The sequence below is a fragment of the Thunnus maccoyii genome, chromosome 4, assembly GCF_910596095.1.
Source record: "Thunnus maccoyii chromosome 4, fThuMac1.1, whole genome shotgun sequence".
Lineage (NCBI taxonomy): Eukaryota > Metazoa > Chordata > Actinopteri > Scombriformes > Scombridae > Thunnus > Thunnus maccoyii.
This window is the reverse complement of record NC_056536.1, coordinates 31,556,783-31,583,147: the sequence shown is the minus strand read 5'-3', so window position 1 is coordinate 31,583,147 and position 26,365 is coordinate 31,556,783. Positions and strand designations below refer to the sequence as shown.

Genomic DNA, 26,365 nt, shown 5'->3' with positions numbered 1-26,365 from the left:
AGTCTGAGATTATGGAAGACATGATGTTAGTGTGTTTACTTCACTCACTGACCTGCTGGCTGTCATCTAACTGCACTGAGTCCATGCCAACAACAACCAGACACAAGTTTAACACATCAAACAGCCTGGAGATGATCACACACACACACACACACACACACACACACACACACACACACACAAGGAGTGGGTGATGAAAGGCTGCAGCTGCAGACAAAGAGATGCAAATACGGGATTTAAATATTCAGAGTGTGTGTGTTTTAGTCTGATAAACCTTCACGTTCACTGATCTGTTACTTCAACTGGACTTCCTGGATCTGGTCTGTGTTCAGTCTGAAAGGCTGCTTAAAATAACGCAGATTTATCCGACACCAAAACGCTGATCGGGTTTAAATACTCACAGACAGAATTTTACAACCCTATGTTATCACAGAGACAACTGTATATATCTTTAGTCAAGATGATCATGAGCTAAACTGCAGACAACATTCAGATGAATTAGAGGGCTGCGGCTCAGGTCCAAAGGTCTAAATATGTCCAATTAATGGGAGGAGTTACAGGTGAAGACAGTGTGATGTCAACCCATGACATCACTGTCTTCCTGAAACACAGAACGGAAGCAGCACTTTACCATCAGATAAGACGAAACTGCCCGGGGCCCTGAATGAGAGGGCCCTATGACAGAATATAAAACTCTAATCATGTGGATCCATCGGTCAGGCTGTCCGTCTAACATCAGGGGGTCAGGTGTGCTGCGGTAAAATCAGACTACGTCTACATTAAGCCAGCTAAATTCTAAAATGCCATTTTCGTGCAAAAGCAACATGCATCCACCGCAGGAGTTTCAGCTCATTTCTGCAAATACCAACATCTACATTAAAATGCCAAAACAGGTCATTCTCCTCCTACTGGGCATGTGCAGAGGACACACGAACAAGTCAGTCAAAGAAAACCAGCGAAGAAAAAAACAGTTAACTGTTTCCATTTCTGTGGCGGCTTCCTGACATTTAGTTTATTGTGAGCAGATTACAACAGGTTCAGCAGAGAAAGGTGGTAGATAAATACGTTTAACTCTAAACAAACTGTCAAAGTAGACAATAAAGAGAACAACACTCGCATGAAGCCGTCCGCCATCGCTGTTATTGTGTTTCTTCTTCTTTCAATGAAACGCCGTGCTACTGCCGCCATCTGTTTTGTCACCGATCTGACAGCGTTTCTAAAAAGCTCCGTTTCCCCCGTAAACATTCGAACACCAAACTGGCATTTTCAGATTTACACTCTCTGGAGGCCATTTTGGAAAAGCCCTTTTAGTCTAGATGGAGAGCCAAATCGAAGAGAAACAGACGCGTGTATGAATTTACAGAGGCGGCTGTGGCTCAGGAGGTAGAGCGGCTCGTCCACTAATCAAGAAGGTTGGTTGTTTGATCCCCGGCTCCTCCGGTCCTGCATGTTGAAGTGTCTTTAGGCAAGATACTGAACCCCAAATTGCTCCCGATGGCAGCGTGTGAGTGTGTGTGAACAGGTGAGCACAGAAACATTGTGGGGTGCTTTGGATAGGAAGCGCTGTATCGCTCCTGATGAGCAGGTTGGCGCCTTGCATGGCAGCCGCTGCCATCAGTGTATGAATGTGTGTGTGAATGAGTGAATGATAGGATGCATTATAAAGCGCTTTGAGTGGTTGATAGGACTAGAAAAGCTCCATATAAATGCAGTCCATTTACCATTTAGCCGGTTTATGGTCTCAGAGGAGCAACTTGCTAAATGTTACATTTGCTGATTTTGCTTGAAATTCAAATGATGACTCTTAAATAAAAGAAAAACTGGAAACTGGGGGAAAAATTAATTTGCAAGCCAGATGTGGCAATAAATTCTTAACGTATGACAGTCACCGTGACTTTGCACCTAAACACACCTTCCCCCCCAATAAAGAGGGAAAGTGAAGCAATCACTGCAAAGCTCAAGCAGCTGCAGTGTTAATAACATTACCTTGCATCCATTCACAGGTTGATGACGTCCTATTTTTTGGCCTGAACCCTCAAGAAACAACAGAAAACTGCTCTCAGCAAAAAAAAGGATATCAGAGAGGCCCCGGCCCCCCTGAAATCCCTAAATCTGCCCCTGAAGCAACAGCTGAGATCTGACATGATGTGAGAGAACACGTCAACAACTCTGAGCTCATGTGTCCGTTTCTGTTATTCTGTCCAGCCCTTCCTCAAACCAAAAACACAAGTCTGTCAAAAAAAAAGACTCCACAGCCGGCGCTGCTGACAGAAACACTGCCGGAATATTACAGAGTACTTTAAATATCGTGAGAACAGAGAAGCGTCCTGCAGGGAAAACTGTTTCACTCCAGAACAGAATAAAAAAATTAAAAAAACAGAAAAAACAACAACAACAACAACAACCAGGCGAAGTGAAGACAATAAAACATTCAAACATCCTGAGGTCTGATTTTCTGCATCTTTAAGCTCCAGATTGAAATATGAAGTGAATGAGAGTCTGCAGTGGTTTGTGAATACCTGGAGAGAGTCAAACATCCTGTCTGCAGCAGCTTCAGTCTCCACAATAAATGTCTTCAGGAGGTTTAAATCCAGAATAAAAAAAAACAGCTTCAGTCAGCGAACTGAACTTAAAACTGTTGAGTTAAACTCTTGTTTGTCTCCTCTGTGTGTGTCTCTGAGCGCAGACACACTCACACTGATCTCTGCTCAATCTGAGCCGTCAAACTACCTGCTGTCACACACACATGCACCACTTCCTCTCTGACATTTCAAAATAAGACTAAAGGAACGCCTCAGAAGATCTCACAGGAAGTCCACTCCCGATTTCTCTTGAATAAAAAATCTCCTCGATCATTTTCCTGAATGTGACAAATATTGCAGAAGTTTTGGGCAACATGACAAAAATATATTTTATCATTCAACTTTGAACCAAAGAAGGCAGAATTTTGATGTTATTTGATGGAAATCGAACTTTGCAGTGATGTTATTAAATTTTTTAGGACCTGACATGGAAATAATTTGATGATTTTGATGGTTAAGTAAACAGGACGTCATTTGATGCTGCAGTGATGCACTGCAGGCATCACAGAAGCAACACAGATTTGTCCTGTTGTTCTTCATCTTTACTGCTGCGTGAGTTGGATGTAATGAATGAATGAAAAGGAGAAATGCAGAGAGCGTCTGTCTCCGCAGTAAATCATCTGAGTGTTTGATGGTTATTTATTTCTGCTTTAGGATGTAACAAACATGAAACAAACAGAAAATAACATCTTATTTCTCTCTTTCACCGCTTTGTTCTCTCAACCGCTGCGCTCTCTCTCTCTTTTTCGGCTGCAGAGAAAACAGTTTTGCTCGCTGGGTCCTCATATGATGCTCTAAAATCGAAACAAGGTCGGAGTAGAGGCGTCAAGTCAGTTTGATGCACCTCATAACACGCTTGGTGCACGTTCGGCCAAAACATGTCAGACGCTTTCAGTGTATTCGGGCCTGATGGCTTCTGACTGTTTAAAGCAACAGGAAACATTAAACATCTCTAACCTTTAGCAGGATCCATTATGTATCAGCAAAAACACGACGGTTTACAAGTATGCTGACAATAAACTTGAGGTGAATTAATTTAATGAGAAAAAGTCAATAAAAAATGAAAATAAAAGATTGCAGGAGGCGTTTAAGTTTTCTGTTTAATCCAAGAAACATTTTATGAAAATCTAAATAAGTTTGTTAACATGGAGATCAGGTCACATTCACATATCATGTATTGCTAATTCGAGTTAAAGAAGTTAAAGAAAATAAAGAAAAAATAAAAAACAGAACAGCATGTGTACTTTTACTTTGAAATAGGTCAGATTCTGTCTAAGTGCAGCAGCTTGATGAAGCTCTGACAGTGTGAAACACCACAGAAGAAGAACAGCTGATGTGTTTGATGTGAGGTTTTAGCTTCTGCCAAGATCTTCAACAACAGCCCCCAAACCAGCATTAGCAGAACAAAAGAGACACACACACACACAGACACACACACACACACACACACACACACACACACACACACACACACACACACACACACACACACACACTATTCACATTCAAACACCTTCTGTTTTCACATTCAGAGCTCCACAGGTTCTCAGCAGGAGGGAGGCGGGAAATAATCCTGCAGGGATCAGAGTTCAGACCAAAGACCAGAACTGTTACTACTCAGATCCTTACAAAGTACCAATACAGCAATGTAAAAATACTCTATTACAAGTAAAAGTCCTGCATGAAAAATCCTCCTACAGTAACAGTACATAAGTATTATGAGCTTGATGTAGTTAAAGTATTGCAGTAAAAGTACATAAGTATTATGAGCTTGATGTAGTTAAAGTATTGCAGTAAAAGTACATAAGTATCATGAGCTTGATGTAGTTAAAGTATTGCAGTAAAAGTACATAAGTATTATGAGCTTGATGTAGTTAAAGTATTGCAGTAAAAGTACATAAGTATTATGAGCTTGATGTAGTTAAAGTATTGCAGTAAAAGTACATAAGTATTATGAGCTTGATGTAGTTAAAGTATTGCAGTAAAAGTACATCAGTATTATGAGCTTGATGTAGTTAAAGTATTGCAGTAAAAGTACATAAGTATTATGAGCTTGATGTAGTTAAAGTATTGCAGTAAAAGTACATAAGTATTATGAGCTTGATGTAGTTAAAGTATTGCAGTAAAAGTACATAAGTATTATGAGCTTGATGTAGTTAAAGTATTGCAGTAAAAGTACATAAGTATTATGAGCTTGATGTAGTTAAAGTATTGCAGTAAAAGTACATAAGTATTATGAGCTTGATGTAGTTAAAGTATTGCAGTAAAAGTAGTGGTTTGGTCCCTCTGACTGATATATTATTATATATGACATCATTAGATTATTAATAGTGAAGCATCAGTGTTAGAGCAGCATGTTACTGTTGTAGCTGCTGGAGGTGGAGCTAGTTTACACTACTTTATATACAGTTAGCTAGTTTAGTCCAGTGGTTCCCAACCTAGGGGTCGGGCCCCTCCAAAGGGTCAGCAGATAAATCTGAGGGGTCGTGAGATGATTAATGGGAGAGGAAAGAAGAAAAAACAAAGTTCTGATACACAAATGTGTTTTCAGTTTTTGGACTTTTTCTCTAATCTTTGATTTTTGCTGAAATATTGGATCATTTGAACATTTATTGAAATGAAAGCATGTGAGAAGTTTAGAGGGAAAAATCACTATTTGGTGGAGCTGTTAACAACTCATAGACATGTGAAATGTGACCCCGACTACACACTGCTTTTTAAAAGCTTGTTATATTATCCATTGTGTCAAATCTTCATCTGAAAAGTAACTAAAGCTGTCAAATAAATGTAGTGGAGTAGAAAGTACAATATTTCCCTCTGAAATGTAAAAAGTAGCATCACATGGAAATACTCAAGTAAAGTACAAGTACCTCAAAATTGTACTTAAGTACCTGACTAAATGTACACAAGTATTGTACTTAGTAGTTACTTTCCACCACTACAATTTATGTAATAATGTAAAGATATCACTGTTTTGTATTTTGCTATGAAATATGTCCAGTTGATGCAGTAAAAGCAGTTATATGTTTAAAATACATCATATCCCATTAAAATACAAGTTATAATCTATTAAAATTATTTAGTCTGACTCTTTACTGTGCTGTTATCAGCTGCTCTAACAAGAAACTGAGATTCTGGAAAAACAGGAATAATGAGTCAAAGCCTCTGCTCCATGAAATCAATTTTACTTTCATGTATCTCCATTAAATCTTTGTTCAGTCTCATTCTGACTGACCACGTACCACTAAAGACTGAGCTGCACCACTGAGAGCTACTGTGCACCAGCAGTTATGTTATTATACAATAATGTGTCAGAAACTATTACACATGTGGCAAATTAAGTGATTTCACACTCATCAGTCTCCAGGCTGGAACAACACGGAGAGTTCATCCACACTGAGGACGTTTTCACAGCTGCGCTTTTCAGTCCGCTTGAATCGGACTCTGCTTTGTTTTCCTTCTTGGTACAATTCACTGACGCAGGTCTGAACACAGTAATCACACTCGGTTGCGAACCAAAACACCCGTACTGAGACCATTTAGGGCGTTTTCACACCTATAGTTTGTTTGCTCTGGTCTGAATCAATTGATGAGTTGGTGAACTTCAGTTTCTTTTCACACAGGGAGAAATCCAGATGAGCCAAAATGCAGCACGACACATGAGAACATTCACTCCACTCATTGGTCAGATGTGTCAGAGGCGAGAGCAAGAACGTAAATATAACGTACTACATTGTGTTAGTCCAGGTCCGACCTCCGTTCATTCTCCAGCTAGTTGTTAGCAAGTCACTCATCCTCATCGCAGCATAAAAGCACACCTGGCTACGGGAGACGTTTAGCTCAAACATGCAGAGAACACCCAGTAGTCGGGTCAGATAGTAAAACTGCTGTGGCTCAGATCCAGCTCACAACCGACAGGTCCGTTCCTGTTTCCCAGATCTGGGCCATGAGCAAGAACAAACCAGATAAAACAGAAGTGGCCTACATCCAGAGTACACATAGCTGAGAGCACCGCATCTTTACCAAAAAAAGGTCCACATTTGATGTGGGATATTTGGGCCATATTTGCCAGAAGAAGACCAGCAGTGCCGCATCATTGCCTGAAGTGGCCCACTTCCGTGTGCTATCTGGGTGGGTCAGATAGAGGTCGGATCAGGTTCCAGCTCAAACGAACCGCTCCAGTCCAGAGTTTGTTTGGGACCACCTCCTCTAAAGGGTCTCTGTGTGGTTGTTTTGCTCCGGGAACGATTACTGTGTTCAGACGAACCAGAGTTCAGTTCAACCGGACTAAAAAGTGCAGGTGTGAAAACGCCCTTAGAGGAAGTGGTCTCAGTCCGTTCCCCAAACCAACTCTGGTGGGAACATGATCCGACCTCGATCCGACCCGACTACTAGGCGTACTCTGCATCTCCCTTCAGAGGACGCAGTCTGTTTGTGGTTCACAGACGTCTGTTCACATTCATGATTTGCTTCAGAAACACAAATACTGTAAAAGCCTTGATACACAGAAAATAAGAGAAAGATGAACCCTCAGTAACATTACGGTGTCAATGCTGAGATGTCACACATATCATGTTTCAGTATTGATAATAATTCTACGTTCTGTTCATACGTTCATATATTAAAGTCTGTTAGGATGAGGGAGACTCTTAAAGAAACAGTGAGATGTAACTCTAGAGTCGGATGAATACGGTTTACTGGGACGTGTGGTTTAACTGGTCCTCGAGAACATTTGCACAGCATTAGTCATTATCGTCCAATCAGAGCAGCCGTTGAGAGCTGGCTTTTAATTCAGGACGAGAGAGTAGTCATTAGAAAGAGAGAGGGAGAGAGAGAGAGAGAGATAAATAGCAGCTTCAAGCCCAAAGACTCTGACGGTTTAAATGTTATGTGGACAAGAAACTGTATCCAAGATTACCACACACACACACACACATACCACACACACACACACACACACACACACACACACACACACACACACACACACACACACACACACACAGTGGGGAACAGTTATGACCATCATGAACTCTGTAATCTCTCTGACTTTGTGGTTTTAGTTATTTTTGTCTTTACAAATTTTTGATCGGTTATCAGACTGACGTTCGGACTCACTGACACTGAAAACTGCTGCATTTTATCAGCTCAGTGTGAAATTTGACTCAAATGTGCCGTCATAATGTCAGCTACAGGTGGGTACTGCTGTTCTCTTTTTAGACTTGTTTTTTTAGACCGTATTTGTTCACATTCGGTCAAATATTTCCATTAAAAGTCTGCTGAATCAGCAGCGTAACACGGATGTACAGACGACTGTCACTGGATTACTTTTACTGAAGAAAACTTTAAAATGTGATGATTCTCATGCAGGGTTTCTAAGTATAGTCATGGAGGTTTATTAGTGATGGACACCAGAGATAATGAAGTCACACTGAATGATATTAATATGAGTTTCATGTCTGTGAGTTATTATGACTAGGAGAAGAGTTTTTCCACTCTCCATAAAACATTTGAGGTCTAAAAGCAGCTCCTCGATCTGAGAGAGAGTCAGCTGCAGCAGGTGATGAGCATCGCTGCGTCAGCAATAACAAACCTTTCAATCCAATAACAGCACAGATGATGGTTTGCACAACTCTGCACTACTGAGCCGCCAGAAAAAGACAATATGCAGCTGATTAACTCTGAATATCTCAGCTGTCTGTCAGTTATTCACAAAACCAAAAATACTCTTTAGAACCCAGTTATCATTTCTTTACATGTTCATGAAATAATCACTAACAGAATTATAAGTTTCTATCTGCATTCCGACTGGTTTTGAGTTATTGAGGTTCAAAGTTTTGACATTTTATAAAAACTGATATACAGTATGTACTCTGAATATATAATATCACATTTTAAACGGGGTTTTCTAGATCAGGTGGAGAACCATTCATAAAGTTTTAAAAACAACAAAATTCATGACCATTAGAAAAAACATTCAAAAATGTTTCTCCATTAATTTGCTGATATTTCTTCTCCTTGCTCTACTTTGTTTGTGTTTGTTTGTTTGTCTTTCACTGCTTCTCTCTGTCTGTTGTTCGTCATTTCAGAGCCTTTCTTGTTATTTTCTGCTCTCATATTTACATCTTTTCTGACAAACTGTGGTCTCTGTCAGTGTCTGAGCTCTGCGACTGCTGCAGGACTCAAGTTATGACTTTAAACACACACAAACCCAGCTAGCAGCTCGTAGCATTTAATTCATATTTTAGCTTTCATTGCTGTTATTTGTTAAATCAGAGTAACTTAAGTCACTAATAATAACAGTATTTATTGTCATAGTAAGTGGCGGCTGTGGATCAGACAGTTGATTCCCGGCATGTTGAAGTGTCCTTGAACAAGATACTGAACCCCAGAATGCTGTGTGAGTGTGTGTGAATGAGTGAAAGCTGTCATGTGTTATACAGAGCTTTCAGTGGTCAGTAGACTAGAAAAGCACCATATAAATGCAGTTCATTTACCATATTGCTAACAACTCTGCTAACAGTGTAATTAAACTCAGCTAGCTAGCTGACTAGCAAAGCAGATAAAAGGTAAAAATCTGCTTTTCACTGAGTTCAAACAAGATAAAAGCTGATTTTAACTCAGTTGGTGTTTGCATCAGCGTTGTACGTAATGATTTTGATAAAATAATCAATTTGGAGGATTCAAAACTTCAGATTGACCAACATTTCAGCTCCTTTAACCGCAGTCACAGGGCAGTGAGGTCACCTGGTAAAGAGGTGGAACCTGATTGGTCCTCCTGTCTACATTCTGAGCACTGCAACCTTATAACAGCAAGTTAGAGATTGATTTTTGAGATCGAACCTTTTTCTTTTCTCATATTTTGGGGCGATAACGCAGAAATCAAAAAAATAAACCTCCACAAAATGTCAATAACTTGTCAAAGAATATTTTCATGTGAATGACAAACTGATTATTCTAAAACCACACGATCCCTGTGGACATATCGATCAGCTTTGTGTGATTCATGAGACATGATGTCATCCATAACCTTTTTCGTTATGGATGACATCACCGTCTGTGATGTCAGCAGTTTCTCAGTAAAAGTGTCCGTCGACTTTTTTGTAAAAAAAAGTCTGATGAGGAAACTCTCAGCTGGAAATTTTAGTGCCATTTTGGACTCCTGATGGCGAGATGAGATCCTGATCTCCTTCCCATGATGCTCTCTGTTCTGTTGTGTCTGCTGCTACTGGAGGGAGAGAATGAGAGCAGTGGGCGAGAGACACAAAGAGACACAGAGAGAGAGAGAGAGAGAGAGAGAGAGAGAGCTTCAAACAGTGCATGTTTTGCTTTGATATGAAACGCCCGGAGCTGTGTGTGTGTGTGTGTGTGTCTATGTGTGTGTGTGTGTGTGTGTGTGTGTGTGTGTGTGTGCGTGTGCGTGTGCGTGTGCACGTGTGTGTTTTCTCACTCTGTCTCTCCATCAGACAGTTAGACTCAATCTGTCACAACCACTAACCAACACTTTTTTTTTCTGGTGAACTTGGTCAGAAAAACAACATGAACTCTGAGGTTTGTTCCAACATTTTCAGAGTCTTCAAACTCACAACTAACAGACAGAAACATGCAGCCACGTCAATTAATACGATTTTTATAATTCTTAATTATTCAGTACGTTTACATGAACATTAGTATCCTGGTTTTGATCTTATTCTGGGTCTGATGGCGATTCACCTCCCTGTTTACATGATTCTGATTGTCCAGTTGTGTCTCAATTCCTCAACATCAGTCTTTAATTTCTCTACCAACAGAGAACGATCACAAACCTGGATCAGGATCTGTATTTATCAAGTTTCACAGAGTAGGAAATCACTCCTAACCGGGGTTGACGGAGCTATTAAAAGATCCCCTTGAGTGATGGAGGCTAAAATCCACAGTGTGTCCACATACAGTCATTTAAAAGTCTCTGTGAAGCTTCTATGAGGCCTCAGCAGTCTGAGTTAGTCATATCAAGTGGATATCTGACACATTTACAGTCTTTTTAGCATCAAATTCCCTCTTTGTGTTTCCTCGGACAGTGTTTCCCTGTTGAGCTGCAGGTGGAAGTATAGTAACAAAAAGAGGGACTTTGGCACTAAAAAGACTGTAATGTTGAAAGATATCTTCTTGATTTGACTCATTTGGACGCTGAAGCTTCATATTAGCTTCAGATAAACTTTTTAATACATGTTTGCACAGAAGGAGGACTGTGGATTTTGATCTTCTAACGGACACATCGTTTGACTCTCAGCACTGAACCTGTTCGTTCTGACTGTGTGAAACTCTCCGCAGCTGTTTCTCTGTCAAACACATTTTCTTTGGTTTTGTTCCAGTTTGAGATTTTCTCTGGATTTTATTTCATGTTCTGTGTTTTGAAAACAGCTTCCTCCTCCTGCGTTCTGATTGGCTCTCTGGATGCTTTGGCAACATGAATGTCTTTATACGGCATGTAAATAAAGCAAATTGAAATTGGGGGGAAAAAAAAAAAAAGAAATATAGAGAGATTAGAGGAGGATGAAGGAATGAAAACAGATTTAAATAGGAGGAGGGGGGTGTGAGCAGGAGGTCAGAGCTGAATATTAAATCCGATAAATTTAGATTTTCATCTTTTAACTCATCATACACACACACACACACACACACGTTGTCACTATACTTGTGAGGACCCTCACTGTCATAACACGTGCTGTAACCATGAACATAAAGCCGATTCTAAACTTAAAATTAAACCCTCAAAGAGAAGAAGTGAAGACCAAACAAAAGACCCTTTCTCACAGAAAGAGACATTAGGTTTTATTTTTATTATTACTAGAACAGTAAGATTGGAGTAAAGTGCGATTGATTAAATGTTCCTTTATGGTTTGAAACGATTCTCCTTCCCACCTACTAGAGATGTGCAGAAAGCCCAGCATATGTATTTGTATCTGTATTTGTTGGAGCACCAAAATTATTTGTATTCAAATTAATTTGTATTGTGTTAAAATAAGTGTTCATGAATAAACTACCTCACGAAGGAGGTCTCCCAGATCATAGACGACTGCGCTGACTACTGAACTAAAACTTTACCCATCGCCTCATTGCAGACAGACCTCTACCTATTTATACACCCATAACACAGAGACAGCACACTGTGTAACATGTAGGGAAGAACTTAAAAGGCTATTATTGCTTTGCACTTTTCATTTATTGCCTATTTGTTACAACCGAACTTTGTGGAAAGGAGAAGGGGAACAACAGGTTATGGAGAGTCTCTTGGGAGAACTTTGCTTGTGTCAGTAGTTCAGCTTTATCGCTGGGGAACATCCCCAACTCCAGGAGTGATGTCCCAATAAGGAAACGTGCGTCATGTAGCAGGTGGATGTGACTCCCCTCGTTGAGACCTGCTGATAGACGTAACAGCGGAGCAGAGGAGAGACACTGAGATAGCGATGTAACCGACCTGCACACTGGTATTTGACGTGTTTTTTTTTTTCTTCCTGAAAACAAATAGTTTTTAAGGTATCTGTATGAAACAAATATTTGTAAAAAAACAAACAAACATTATTTGTGCTTTGCAGACCCTTATACCCTTAATATATAGACGGGTGACAAATTGAAGGAAAAACTGGTCCAGGTCTGAATGCTTGACCCCTACAGTGAGGGGATCAGGTGGCTCCGTTATGCTTTGGGGGAAATTTTGCTGGCATGGTTTGGGTCCACTTGTCCCCTTAGAGGAAAGGGTCGCTGCCATAGACTGTATAAAAATATGGACGTAGTTACCGTGACGACACCCGTTGGTTTCTGAAGAGCGGGTTTGAAGCTCAAAGTGAGCCGCTCCGGCCGTCGCCATCTTGGCAGTGTGTGACGCTGCCTAACTCCCAGCCAATCAAAAATGGGCAAAGAGGCGGGCCGAATGGCTGAAACAAGCCACCTAGCGGCTGACGGACCTGTCACTCAAAGCAGCCATGTCCTTCATTATGCAGAACTTTACGGCTTAATAAAACTTAAACGGGTGAGTTATAAAAACATTCACCCCCCGTACAGTTGTCATGAAAGAGGAAATTAGCTACAGAGACCAAAACCGTTTTTTGTACCAGACTGTAAACATGTTTATTTCTGCTGTAAAGTTGGGCATTTTAACATGGGGGTCTATGGGGACTGACTCGCTTTTGGAGCCTCAAGTGGTCATTCAAGGAACTGCAGTTTTTGGCTTCATTTTACAGCGCCGGAGGTTGCTGCTTGGTCACTGCAAATCAATTCATGCATGATCATCAAAACACCAAATGAGGGAATATGTTTTGGAAGAACAGTGTTCCTCAGCCTCGGCATTGATTCTACAAGTCTCTGGAACTCTTCTGGAGGGATAAACACCGTTCTTCCAAAAGATATTCACTCATTTGGTGTTTCGATGACGGTGGTGCAGAGCGCTGTCTCTCATAGGTGTTCAGCTGGGTTGAGATCTGGTGACTATGAAGGCCATTGAATATGATTCACATCATTTTCATACTCATCAAACCATTCAGTGACACCTCGTGTCCTGTGAATTGGGGCATTGTCATCCTGGAAGAGACCACTCCCATCAGGATAGAAATGTTTCATCATACGATAAAGCTGATGAGTCAGAACACCTTTGTATTGATTTGCATGTATTAAATAGTGAGGTACCGCTTGGTGTGTTATTAATTATAAGTACATGTATGAATTGTGTTAAAAAAGTGTAACTAATCCTCTGTCCTCTCAGGTCATCAGCTCATCAGGCTGCTAACTCTTCCCAGAGAGAAGCAGCATTTAGTTACTGTGCAGCTAAAACAGACTGCCGGAGGATATTGGACTCACTCCGGGTTTGACTGTCTGTAAGTCCAGGTTCAAAAAAACAAAGCCTTTTGAATTCCTTACTGCTACTGATTCACACCTCCGACTGGCTTCATCTCCATAGCAACAGCAGCTGAGGCTCACGGGTATTGTGGTATTTAGACCAGTCCGCCAAATGAAAGAAAAAAACCTGTCAGATTTGTCGGAAACGCAGTTGAAATGATTGAAACTGAATGTCAGAACACAAACATATATGACGGTTGAATTATCCAGTGAGTCCTGAGTTTCTGCGTTCAGTAACATTCAGGAGATCGTTTAAAGAAACAGAAATCAGAATTAGGAAAAACACTTGTACTGTAAGAAGCATATTAAGAGGAACAAAAGGATCCTCAATCTGTAATTACAGTGTAGATATTTTTTTCTGTCTTATGCCATTTCAATCAATCAATCAACCAATAACTTTATTTGTCTCCAGTGGCCATGGGTGGATTACCAAAGAGGCATACTGGGCCCAGGCAAGCCAGAGCCTCTGCATAAAGTCACTGTTATTAACTTTGCATTTCTTGTTTCATAGTCAAAGGCCTTAGTTGTTCATGTCAATAACAGAGCCCCAAAAATCCTACTGAAAAACTGAAGGAATAGTCTGAACATTCACTTTGAAGATTTCACAAGAAAGAAACCATCATGATACCTAATCCCGTTGAGGTGCAGGTGAATTTAGTTATTGTTGCTGTCGGCTGCGAGTCAGTGAACCTGCCCTGCTGAGGGTGGGGTGTGTCCATACCCGGGGGCCCATTGTCTCATAATCGCCTCTGCCAGTGGGGCAATTGGTTATGCAGCAGTGGGACGCATACATTTAGCTCACATAAAACACAGGGCACATAGCTGGTGGAAGTGTGAGGCAGGTACCAGATGGCAGAAACTGAAACTGTTGATGTAAAAGATGGAAACAATCAGATTCTACGTTCTTATAAAACTATTTGATGTAAAGATCCTGCAGATTCCTGCGCAATGCTGTTTTATTTTGCTGCAGACATCAACCACCTTATTGAGTACATTTTTGTGTTTTACGTTGAGAGATTGATACTTGTAGATAAAAAGGAGAAAGTAAGCACATATTCAACGAAAGATCGATGAAACATTTCTATTTTACTCTACTGATGAAGCTCTGATGAGCTGCAGCTGCACCTCGCAGTGCAGTCTGTGTGACAACAATAAAACTGAACCTTGAAAATGTCCTTCAGCTCAAATAGGTCCTCGCAGAGATAGAAGAGCATGCACACACACTATAACACATACACACACACGCATGCACACACACGCGCACACACACACACACACACACACACACACACACACACACACACACACACAAGCAATGATTCTCCAGAGACAAAACACATCAACTATTGATGAAGATGCTGCCTCTGTGCCTTTGAGCCAAACACACAATAACACACACAACTGCACCAGTGTGTGTGTTGCCGTGTGTGTGTGTGTGTGTGTAACTGTGTGTTTGCATGCATTACAGTGTGTGTGTGTGTGTGTGTGTGTGTTGAGGATGAATGTAGGTCAGGCAGCAGATTCTCCGCATGGCAACAATGTAGAAAATCCCAACTCTGAATACTGGCATCTTATTGGTTGAAAGCTCCAACCAGGCAGCCAATAACCTTTCAACCCTGGGGCGCTGTGTGTGTGTGTGTGTGTGTGTGTGTGTGTGTGTGTGTGTGTGCGTGTGTTACAGTAGCCTTTTTTTTTTTATTCAACTTTATGAATGTCAACAATAAACAACAATGTCATATGAATTTCACATACAGTGAAATGTATCATTACTTAGAATTATATATTTTATTTAATCTACATATATATATATATATATATATATATATATATATATATATATATATATATATTTAAAACATATAGTGATAAAAGAAGAATAAAGGAGAATTTTAAAAAAGAAATCACTTTATGTCCAGCGGTGAAACAAAACAGCTGCTCGTTCCAGAAATATTTTTCAGCTCACAGTTCACTAAATCCTCCCCTGAACACTGATTGTCCAATCGTAGCTTAGCAACCGTAACTAGGCATTTTATTAAATATAATAATCCACACTGACTCACAGACACCATGTTTCTTTACACTTTTCTTTATGTCCCCATAATAATCACAAATAATCAGTCTATAAACATTTAATAAATATTTTTATTAAACTATTAGTCAGTTAACAGTATTAGTCAACAGTTATAACTCCTCCTGTGGGCTCCCATAAGTGGAGGCTGCTGTATAAACAGATAATCAAGAAGTAGAAGATATAATTGTTGATTAATACTGTACATTAATAAACATTTAAAGGTGCTATATGTAAGAATAGCCCTGGCCCGTTCTGTCTCGTTATACCACTTTGTACCTCAAGAGGTGATAGTGAGTCGCTGTAGCGTCCAGTCGGCCCTCTGAGAGGATGAAGAGGCCAACGGTTTACAGTGAATCTGTGCTTTGGCGTCATCAAGCTATCAAAAATCCTACAGAGACATTAGAGCCGGCAGTAAATTACCAAAGAGCTGCACAGATCGGTTCATCAGATAATGTTCTTCCCAGGATGACAACGTGTTGACTGGTTGATTGTCTCATGAGTCGGGCGGCCGGCGGCTGAAACGACCAGCTGCTCCTCATGTAACATATGCCTCTTGCATGTTACATTAAACACATTAGATGTGCTTTAAATGGTCACTATGTCTAATAGCTAAATCTTTTAATATAGAATATAATTTTGTCAGTAGTTTTACCTTTATTTAACAGTTGTAAGGTGTACATATTTGTGTTAGTCAGACCGGGCTTGTATCCCTCAGGTGAGTGTGTGACTGTTAAATGGAAACCTGTAAATAATAATGTATAGCTGACCTGAGATAGACTTTATTACTAATTATAATTATATTGACATTCAGAGTGATTATCTATGTGAACCGATTCATCTGTATCAATAATCTGTAATATAGTGAGTTTTTGATCCTGGTCGAGGTTCGACCGTCGGCCCTGTAATTTGTTATTTAACGGTTATTAAGCTTCGTCACAGGAATCATTTATTAGTATTGTAAGTTTCCTTTGGTTATGATTTTATTTATGTTAAATAGTTTTACTGAGACCGGGCTTGTATCCTCCAGATCCTGAAGTGCTTGTAAGCAATAAACAGACTTCATTGAATCGACATCGGAGCGTCTGGGTGTCTTCATTGGAGTCAACTGATGTTACTAACTGTCAGACGTTGCCACCGTGATGTCACCCACTGGTTTCTGAAGAGCGGTTTTGAAGCTCAAAGTGGGCAGCTCCAGCCATCGCCATCTTGGCAGTGCCTGACTCAACCTAACTCCCAGCTAATCCAAAATGGGTAAAGAGGTGGAGCCGAGGTGGCCAAATGAAGCCACCTAGCAGCTAGCGACCTGTCACTCAAAGTGGCCACATCCTTAATTATGCATAACTTCAAGCCTTAATAAAATTTAAATGGATGAGTTATAAAATATTAACCCCCCTGTACAGTTGTCATGAAAGGGGAGATTAGCTATAGAGACCTAAACCGTTGTTTGTACCAGGCTGTAAACATGTTTATTTCTGCTGTAAAGTTGGACATTTTAACATGGGGGTCTATGGGGACTGACTCGCCTTTGGAGCCTCAAGTGGCCATTTGAGGAACTGCAGTTTTTGGCACTTCCACGTTCTTCAGCCTGGAGGTTGTGGCTTGGTTAGAATCAGGACAGCGCTACTTCTTCCAAGTAGGTCTATCTGCGGACTCGCAGTATCTACATGACCCTCCCACTTGGTCAGGTTTAGGCATAATCAGTGAGATGGTTTAGGGTTAGGGGTTAGGGGTTAGGGATCAGGGGGGTGTAGTGTGTAGCATGCCGTTACAGTGACAACATGGGGGAGGGGGTGGGGTTATCGTGTAGTAAAGTGGGTGTGTCATGTATGTCTGCAAGACTGCAGATAGACGGGACGCTACGGTGACTCACCATCGCCTCTTGAGGGACAAAACAGTATTACAAGACAGGACAGGACGGGGCTATTCTTACATATAGCACCTTTAAAGATGTCCTTATATCTGCTTATAATTACATTACAGTGTGTTATATACTATTTATTAAATGTTTATATAATGATTATTCATATTTTTATGGCTCACTTCTTTTTTTGATGAAACATCGAACATAATCTCCACAGACGCAGTCAAACAGTTTCCATCCAAATGCAGCATGAATTTTAACTAAAATTTCAGAAAATCGATAAAAGAAAATGCAAGTTAATGTACGTTTCCATCCACTATGATGTGTTTTGTGATTATTAACAGTTGAGCGCATCGATGTAAACAGTCAGTGGTGCTGATTCTCCTGTCGAGTGCAGTAAACCACAAAAAGAAGCTGAATTAATAAAGCGACAGTCAGAGCTGACGCGTCCTGTTGATGAAGAGCGTGATGGACAAACATCACAGCCTCTTGCTTTTGGAAGCTTAGGGACATTCAAGTCACATGCTTCCTGTATGTCATCATTTATTTACTAAATCTGTTTGAATTGTACTTTGTTGCATTTTGCTTTTATCGATACATCAACTTTACAACCTAAAACCTAAAAATTTATTTTGCGATATTTCGACTTTTTTCAAATTTGTCACATTTTTTGAATGCACAAATTGAAAAAGCACATTAAAAAGGGTGGATGGAAACCCAACTACAGATCACCTGAAGTCTTTACTTGGTGAATTAACAGTATCTGTAGTTACTGATCGAGGCCTTTCTGATTTAAAGTGTGAGGAGCTGCTGTCTCATCCTGTGTTCACATTTCATGTTTTTCCTGAAATAACGTCCTCCGGTGTGACTGAACATAGAAGCTCAGGACTCTCCTGGATCATACATGTATCATACATGTTTAAGTCTTAATTATTGACACTTTGCGTCTGACAAATCAGACCAAATCGATGTTGTTGTCTCCAGGGAAGTCTGATCTTGATCAACACGGAGCTGAATGACGGCTTCAGTTAATGTGAGAAAATCGTCTAAGATCCATTAATCAGCTTAAACAACACACACACACACACACACACACACACACACACACACACACACACACACACACACACACACACACACACACACACACACACAGTCAGGGCTCAGATTCATTGAGTTTTTAAGAGTCATCAGATGAATGAACAGATTAACACTGAGATCTCTTCTCACACACAGAATGAGACACAACAGAAATCCTTTTAAAAGGAGACAAATCAGAGAGAGATTTAAAAGTAAAATAGATGAATAGCAGATAAACTGACAATTAATACTGTAGGCAAGGTTAAAAATATAATAAAAGCATTTTTGAAAAGATGAAGGGTTCTTTTTCTGTCTCAGATCTACACAGAGTCTGATCCAGAGTCTGTCGGCTGTTTGAACTAAACGCAGCATCGCTGGAGACTTCAGTCCTGGAACGAGGAACTGATATAATACGTTAGAAAACTTCTAATAACAGGGCAGGTATTGTAATCAACTCATATTAAACTTAATGAAATGTGTGGTATCTGGCATAAATTCATGCTATATACTTGTCCCTATACAAATAAACATTAAATAAATAAATAAATATTGCGACAATAGTCAAGACAATAGCCGGGGAGAGCAGCAACTGTCAATCAACACCCAGACATCAAAGCTACTATAAGTCTTCAAATCTTATTAACAGAGCAATAATTTCCAAAAGCACTTTATCAGACGACCTGAATTTAGAGATTGAGACCATAATGACTCGTTGAAAACTGTGGTTGACTCTGTATTTCTAGAGAGAAGTCGAGGCTTTTTGAACGGAGCATCTAGCGGCCGTCGGTGGAACTTTAAGGTGCTTCTGCCTCAAGACGTTGAAGCTGCTGCTCGGTCACAAGCAGAAAAAGCTCAGTGGGAAGAAGACAGCCAATGTGTCGTAGTAGCATGAAGCAGTAATAGATGCGTTAAAGTAAAAAAATACAAACTCTGTTTCCTAGAAATTACATTTATGTATTTCCAAATTGTTTAAACAGTTCTACTGAGTTAACAAATGTAATATCTGCCTGGATCACAGGTGATGTTTGTATGAATTAATGAATGAATGTTTATCTGTCTGCAGAGGTCAGAGGTCAGAGGTTCTGTGTGTGTTTAGGTTCAGACAACAGAGACAATGATCTTTCCCTAACTGTAAAGGTGCATCAATTAAGATTGTAGACGTTTACTATCACTGAGCAGTACTGTCACTCTCAGCCACTTCTGTTGTTAATGTGACCCTGTGTGTCCTGTGTTTTCAAAGTACCGTCCGTAACTCCGCCCCGCCGCCACCTAGCGGAGGTTATAAAATGGCGTGATTCAAACAGCCGCCAGACAGACTATTCATCCTGCAGCCGCTACCAACCAGACCGAACCCCAAACAGGACCAGTTAAACTGAAAAGACAAAGAGAGTGAGACAGAGAAAGAGCTGAAACAAGGAGGAAGAGATGAAGAGCATTAAAAGGACTGAAACTCCTCTACCTCGCTGTCTTCCAGCTCCTCTCCGTCCCCTCGACGTGATCCAGAGGCTGGAAGGACCCTCACTGGCTTTGCTCAACTCCCTGTCACTCTGAATATAAATTACGGCTGCAACTAAGGATTATTTTCATTATCGATTAATATTTTGATTATTTTCTTGATTAATACATTATTTGTTTGGTCTATAAAATGTCCAAGATGACGTCCTCAAATGTCTTGATTTGTCTGCAAACTAAAGATACTCAGTTTACTGTCATAGAGGACTAAAGAAACCAGAAAATATTCACATTGCAGCAGCTGGAATCAGAGAATTTGGACATTTCTTCTTAAAAACATTACTCCAAAAGATTAATTAATTATCAAAATAGTTGGCGATTAATCGACTAATCGTTGCAGCTCTAAAATAAACACAACACAGACTCTCCATCTGTTCCACAGATTTCTACATATAGTGCATTTATTTTGTTGGTTATAGTTTCATGCGTTATGCCTGTTGACTTCTTGATAGCAGTTTGGTAAATTAGCTTAGCTGTTAGCGTCTCCTCATTGTAACAGATATACGACCTCTGTAAACGATGCCAAACACTGAAACCGTTGAACGTGATTGGCTCAACCGTAAACCTCGTCATGTGACATATTACTGAGGAAACGCTGAAGTGGTTTGTTGCATCCAGGCCTCCGTAGTTTGGAGGTCATAGGCTTGGTTAGTTATAGCTGCTTAAACCAAACAGTGTGTAATAGTTAAATAATGTTGTAGTTACGAGCAGCTGATGTCGTACTGCAACATCAGATACTTAGACAGAGAACAAGTGAAACATGTTGTAAACGAACGTTTTACTGAGACGTTAATTAACATTTTCTCATGATGTCATCACGTTTCCTTCAAAACATGTTTGCTGTTATATTCAGTTTAATAGAATATAAACATAATATCTTGGAGACAGAGAGGAAAATACAGCTTCATGTCTCAGGTCTGGTTTTTAATTTGTCAACAACTCCTGTAGTGAGTAAATATATTCAAAGGTTTTATCTGTTTTTAAATGTTTTCCCTCTTTTTCTTCATATTTATTTTGTCTTCAGGATTTTAAAATTCATTTGAATAAATATCAACAATAAGAGGAAAATGTACTATTTCTTTTCTTGACTGAATAATGCATTTACTCAGATTTATTTCCTTTTGTGAATTTATTGTTTCATTTGAGTTAAATATTTTTTTCTGTGTCTCTCTAGTTTAGATTTTGTGGTTTTGAAATGTGGATGTTGTTGATGTTGTTGATTTATTGGCTGTAAATAACTTCTCTGACCTTCATAATGAATAAATATAGATGATAGAAGTCAAGATGTACCAAAATGTTGAGGTTTGGATAATTACCGTATTATGTATGAACGTTAGTAAACTGTCTGTTTGTTTGTTTGTTTACAGCTGATTCAAAACAACAACAATCTGAATCCTGAAACCACGTTTTTATTTGTCTTCTGCGGAGCGTTGAAGCACTGAAGAAGAGACTCAGCAGAGACAAAAAAAAAAAAAAGAACTGCAGCAGCAACTGAGGTATGAATTATGAATCAACAGAGTCACGTGACCACGTGTCTGCTCTCTGATTGGCTGATTTCTTTCTGTTTTTTTAGGCTCTCACTGCTGCTTCAGACAAACAGATTCATTTAATCTGAAAATTTCAAAACAACTGAGTAAAGTATCAGGAAGACTCTGCGCTAAAATAACTTTTGTTGTCTTTAACAAAGAACTGGAAATAGTTTTGATTTTTAACAAGAAATATTCAAAGTCTAAGAAGTTTCTTTAAGGTAATGAATGCACAATAAATCCTGTTTATTATATTCTTTCTTACTACTTTCTTTAAAGTACATCAAAGACAAAGACATAACATTCATACCAGCACGTTTTCTGTTGTAACACATTTATCTGAATGAAATTTCACAGGTTCATGAAAACTGACTCTACATTTAAGAAAATGGTTTGTAATAAAAGTTCAACCTTTGAGCATTATTCCTGTTTTAGTTTCTTTCCTTCACTCCCTTCAGTATTTACCTGTTGAAAAGTGTTCATCTGGAAAGCGTCTGTCCTGTTTTCTCTCTGTCTTTACTGTAAATTTTACTCTCTATTAAGTTTTATTTACAAAGCTGCTGCACACACACACACACACACACACACACACACACACACACACACGGATGTATCATACCACAGGTCTAATCAAAGGTCCATTATGATAAACTGAAAACTTTAAAAAGCAGAAATCAGTATTTACCTGCAGATTTACAGTCACTGATTATGTTTTGTTTGTTTGTTTTTTAAACACATAATCATGTTTCTGAATCTCAACAGTCAAATTTAATTACTGTAATTCAAGGTTCATGCTGCAAACATCTCTCTTCTTTATTATAAATCCTCTCAACAACATAACAACATCATATAAACATCACGGGAACCTCTGGCTCTGTTTGAACTTGAGTTCTGTATTTGTATCTGAAAGGCTGGTTCATAAATGTCTTCTTATCAACCAGCAAACACAGCAGGTTGGTTCAGATCCAAACACACCCAGTCTGACTGAAGCCAGCAGATCATCACAGACACGCACGCACGCACGCACGCACGCAGCAGCAGCAGCAGCAGCAGGCACGTGGCGCTGGGTGGGGACACAGCCATAACAACAACACTGTTGATTTTTTATATAAACGTCACTGTCTCTCCATCATCAGATATAATGAGGTCATCAGAGACTCTCAGTCAAACTTCCGTTACGCCACAAGCGTTTATTTCTGAATAAAAAAAATCACCAAACTCCAGTCAAATCTGACCTGCCGCCTCCCGCCCTGCAGGCGCAGAGGACCTGTCAGAATAACAACACACCCCTTTAAATAAACGACTAATTATTCTGATAAATGACTGTTCTGTGTTTTAACTGGAAGCCGAATGAAAGAAAAGCTCTTGTCAGTTCAGGAAAACTCAACACTTTGTATGTAGCTGCTGTGCGCTGCTGCCGACGAGCCGAGCAGCCTTAAAAAGCTCAACTTTTAAATGGAGTCTGGCGAGCTCGTGTCTCCTGTGCAGCAAAGACCAGTATGACCTGTTTGTGTTGATGTTGGTAGGTGATGGATCTCCTACCTGGATCACCTGTGGGTCCGGATCAACAGCGAGCGTCCCTCCGTTCACTCTTCACCTGTAGCGGGGATCGAACCGGCGGCTCCTCCTTCGCATGATACAGAACCCGCAGTCCCGCTCCTCCGTCCTGCTCCGGTCAGCTGATTGTCACCCGCTGCGCCTCGCGCTACACACCGCGCTGTCTCACATCAGGTGCATTAGATGATGATTGATTGATCGATGACGGTGACTGTCGCCTCACCGCGGCTGCAGACACTGATCGATCATCGCGGATCGATGATCTGACGATGGATTTCTACGTTTATTCCCCGCCGACTCTTCGTCATCCTGATCGATAGCAGCTTCTTCTCTCTCCTCAGACTGAATGAAGCTCAGCTCCATCAGCACCACGAGGCGCGCTCACGACACCCAACACCACGCCGCGGGCTCGTGCACGCCCTCATAAATGGGTGCACACAGATTCCCAGCATGCATGGAGGCAGATGTATGTTATGATCTTTCAGCTCACGGATCGAACAGCTTGATAATAACACAGATAAACCGATGAGGGTGCAGTCAGATTATAGGGGAGAGACGGGTCAGCTGACACAGCTTCAGCCAGGGCGGGTCCAGGATCACTGGAGATCTTTGGCTGAACCCAAAACCTCTTTTTGACCAAAACTTCCATGTACTTTGGAACCACAGGAACTAATCACAGGAACTAAACCTGGAACTAAAAGTTCCTGTTTGTGTTTCCACCATATCTAAGGAACCAGGTAGATCCTGCAGACTAGACTCATTAGGAATTAAAAAATGACAGTTGTGCTTCAAATACAGAATTCACAACACAGATTTGTTGTGTTGTTCTTCGTATTTACTGCTGCGTGAGTCGGATGTGATGAATGAATGAAAAAGAGAAATGAAGAGAGCGTCTGTGTCCACAGTAAATCATCTGCTGAGTGGTTGATGGTTATTTATTTCTGCTTTAGAACATAATGACATGAAACAATCAGAAAATAATGTTTTATCCCTCTCATTCACTCTAAACTCGCTCTCTCTCTCTCTCTCTCTCTCTCCCTCTCTCTCTCTCTCTCTCTCTCTCTCTAACAACAAAGCCTGGCTTTAATTTTAACGTTAAACAAAGAGAAATGTTCTCCCCTCGTCTTAAATTGATACCGGAGTACTTACTTGTTTTATGAATGAAGCGGTTCACGCGCTGAAGCAGCCTCGCTGTGTGTGTTTGACCAATCAGCAGCTTTCATCCCTGCAAACCCCTTCCAGCAGGAACTTTCTGGGGGGTAAAACAATCTCCCCGGAGCTTCATTTAAATCCTGGTTCCTAATCCGTGTACTTTCGTCTCCATCGGTTTCCTATTCTGAAATGAAAATCGAAAAATTAAAAATGGGGCTTTTTTAAATTATTGATGTTTGTAACATTGGCTTTATTTCCATTTTTTAACATTTTCCATTTAATTTTGTCCTGAAAATAGAATTTTGTGTTGTTTACTTATTACAGATTTTCATATAGTGAATCCATGTTGGCCCTCAGTTTAATACTTGCCCCCCCCCCTTAACTATAAGAGTTATAGTTAAAACAGGTTACACAACAAGGACTCTGACTGCATCCATGTAGTTGTAGGTTATTTATCTAAATATGCAACAGTAAATATGCAGATCAGAAAATGGATCCGCTCTCTTCCAGTAGTTAATTCAAGACAAGAAGCAAGTGAAGAAGGAGATGATGCACGCAGGCAGACAATGAGCTCACACAGCGTTGCATGTGTCACAGAAATGGATGAAGAGGCCACGAAACAAAAACTGAGGATCTATAAGGTTCTTACAGTAGATCAAAAGGCACTGAAGGTTCCGCCTAATATCCTTGCAATGAAATTTGCCCTTCGATGCCTTCACTGCTATCTGTGAACATTTATTTTTGACTGTCAAGATGACAAAAGGTGACTGCAGACAATAGAAACTCCGGTGACTGACAGCACTCAGTGGCTTTGACGTTTCAGTTCACACTATCCAAGCTTCCCTCTCTGCTCCGTTCACCTGTAGACTAGCTATTGTATTGTCAACATGGCTGTGAATTGCTTAGTGAGGCTCTGAGGTACCTGAGGGATTTGATATTGGATACTAGTTTAGCTGAATATAGTTCATAAAAAGTTAAGTTAAAGTTCTGTAGAGTCAGATGATGAGACGTTAGCTGGTTTTCATGTAACTTTACTGTGCACAATAACACAGGCTACTGTGGGCCGCAGCCAACGCCGAAATAACAAAAAATCTCCCGTAAACTGCTCACTAGCCTCTCACATGAAGACTAAGGGCTCGTCTCATTTCTCTATTTGTGCCTCCTCGTCTCCTCTCTCCTCCGTCCTCCTGCCTGTGACCCGGAAATCGATCTCAGAGCGCCATGTTTAAGGATGACGCAATTCCTAAAATGCATCTCGAGGAGCGAGGAGGCGTGCTGGAGGAGCTATGAGCGAGGATGCACAGGTGTGTCCTTTGCGGAAGTTTTTTTGGCACCTGTGCTGTGACGTATAAAACAGGTGTGACACACAGCTCCGTACATTCTTTTCACATTAAGCCACATTGTGATTTGAATTAAAAGTAAAAACAGTTGTTATGAACACTTGTGCTCATCTGACAGAGATCATAAAATACAGTTATAGGCTGTAACATAACAACAGACAGATGATGCAGCTGAGCCACGCATTATTTAATCGACATTATGGCTCCGAAGTGAGGATGTCTCATTTTGTTAAATGCCTGTTGCCTGGACTCCTCTCTCCTCGTGTCTCTTCCTCGCCTCCTCAGCTCGCATCTCAGGTGGGAGGGACTAAGATGTGAGGAGAGGAGGCGAGGAAAGGAATCGAGGATGTACAAACTGAGAAATGAGAAGAAGCAGGAAGAAAAACAACCTCCTCTAGCCTCTCACCGTTACAGGTAGCTGACATGACAGACGCTTCACTCCGTCTAAACTGACAACATGTTCACTGACACTCTGGAAATATCAGTACTGCAACTCAACAGACTTTATGTCTGAACTGAACTAACATTTCACTATTCAGTATACACTATACTGTACAGTACAGCAGACAGAAAGGGGGACGTAGTGTTACGGTACATTACTGTCACCTAGTGGACAGAGACAGATAGATGCTGTGTAACAGTAGCTTTATGCAGCTCATCATGGGACAGAGAGTGGGATTTGAGACTGGTAAATCCTGTGATGTTGAAAAATGTAAAAGTTGATCTTAAGTGTAAAAATGTTGGGCACCCTTGGCTTAGATGGTTAACCATGGGAGCCTGTGATGAGGAGGGGGAGATCCAACTGAAGACAG

At 40.4% G+C, this 26,365-nt stretch overlaps 1 protein-coding gene across 3 annotated transcripts in view; it reads right to left on the bottom strand.

Annotated features, from left to right (window-relative positions):
• Nucleotides 1-24,391, bottom strand: part of ccdc120a (coiled-coil domain containing 120a) — a 45,793-nt gene extending 21,402 nt beyond the window's left edge. Inside the window, exon 1 of one of the 3 annotated variants that reach the window (XM_042410322.1) lies at nt 24,211-24,391. The gene's annotated coding sequence lies outside the window, so the exon portion shown is untranslated. Of the gene's footprint in view, nt 1-2,519; nt 2,713-23,046; nt 23,954-24,210 lie in introns of those variants that run through there. The other 2 variants (XM_042410323.1, XM_042410321.1) reach the window with 2 other exon arrangements.
• Between the last annotated feature and the right edge of the window lie 1,974 nt (nt 24,392-26,365).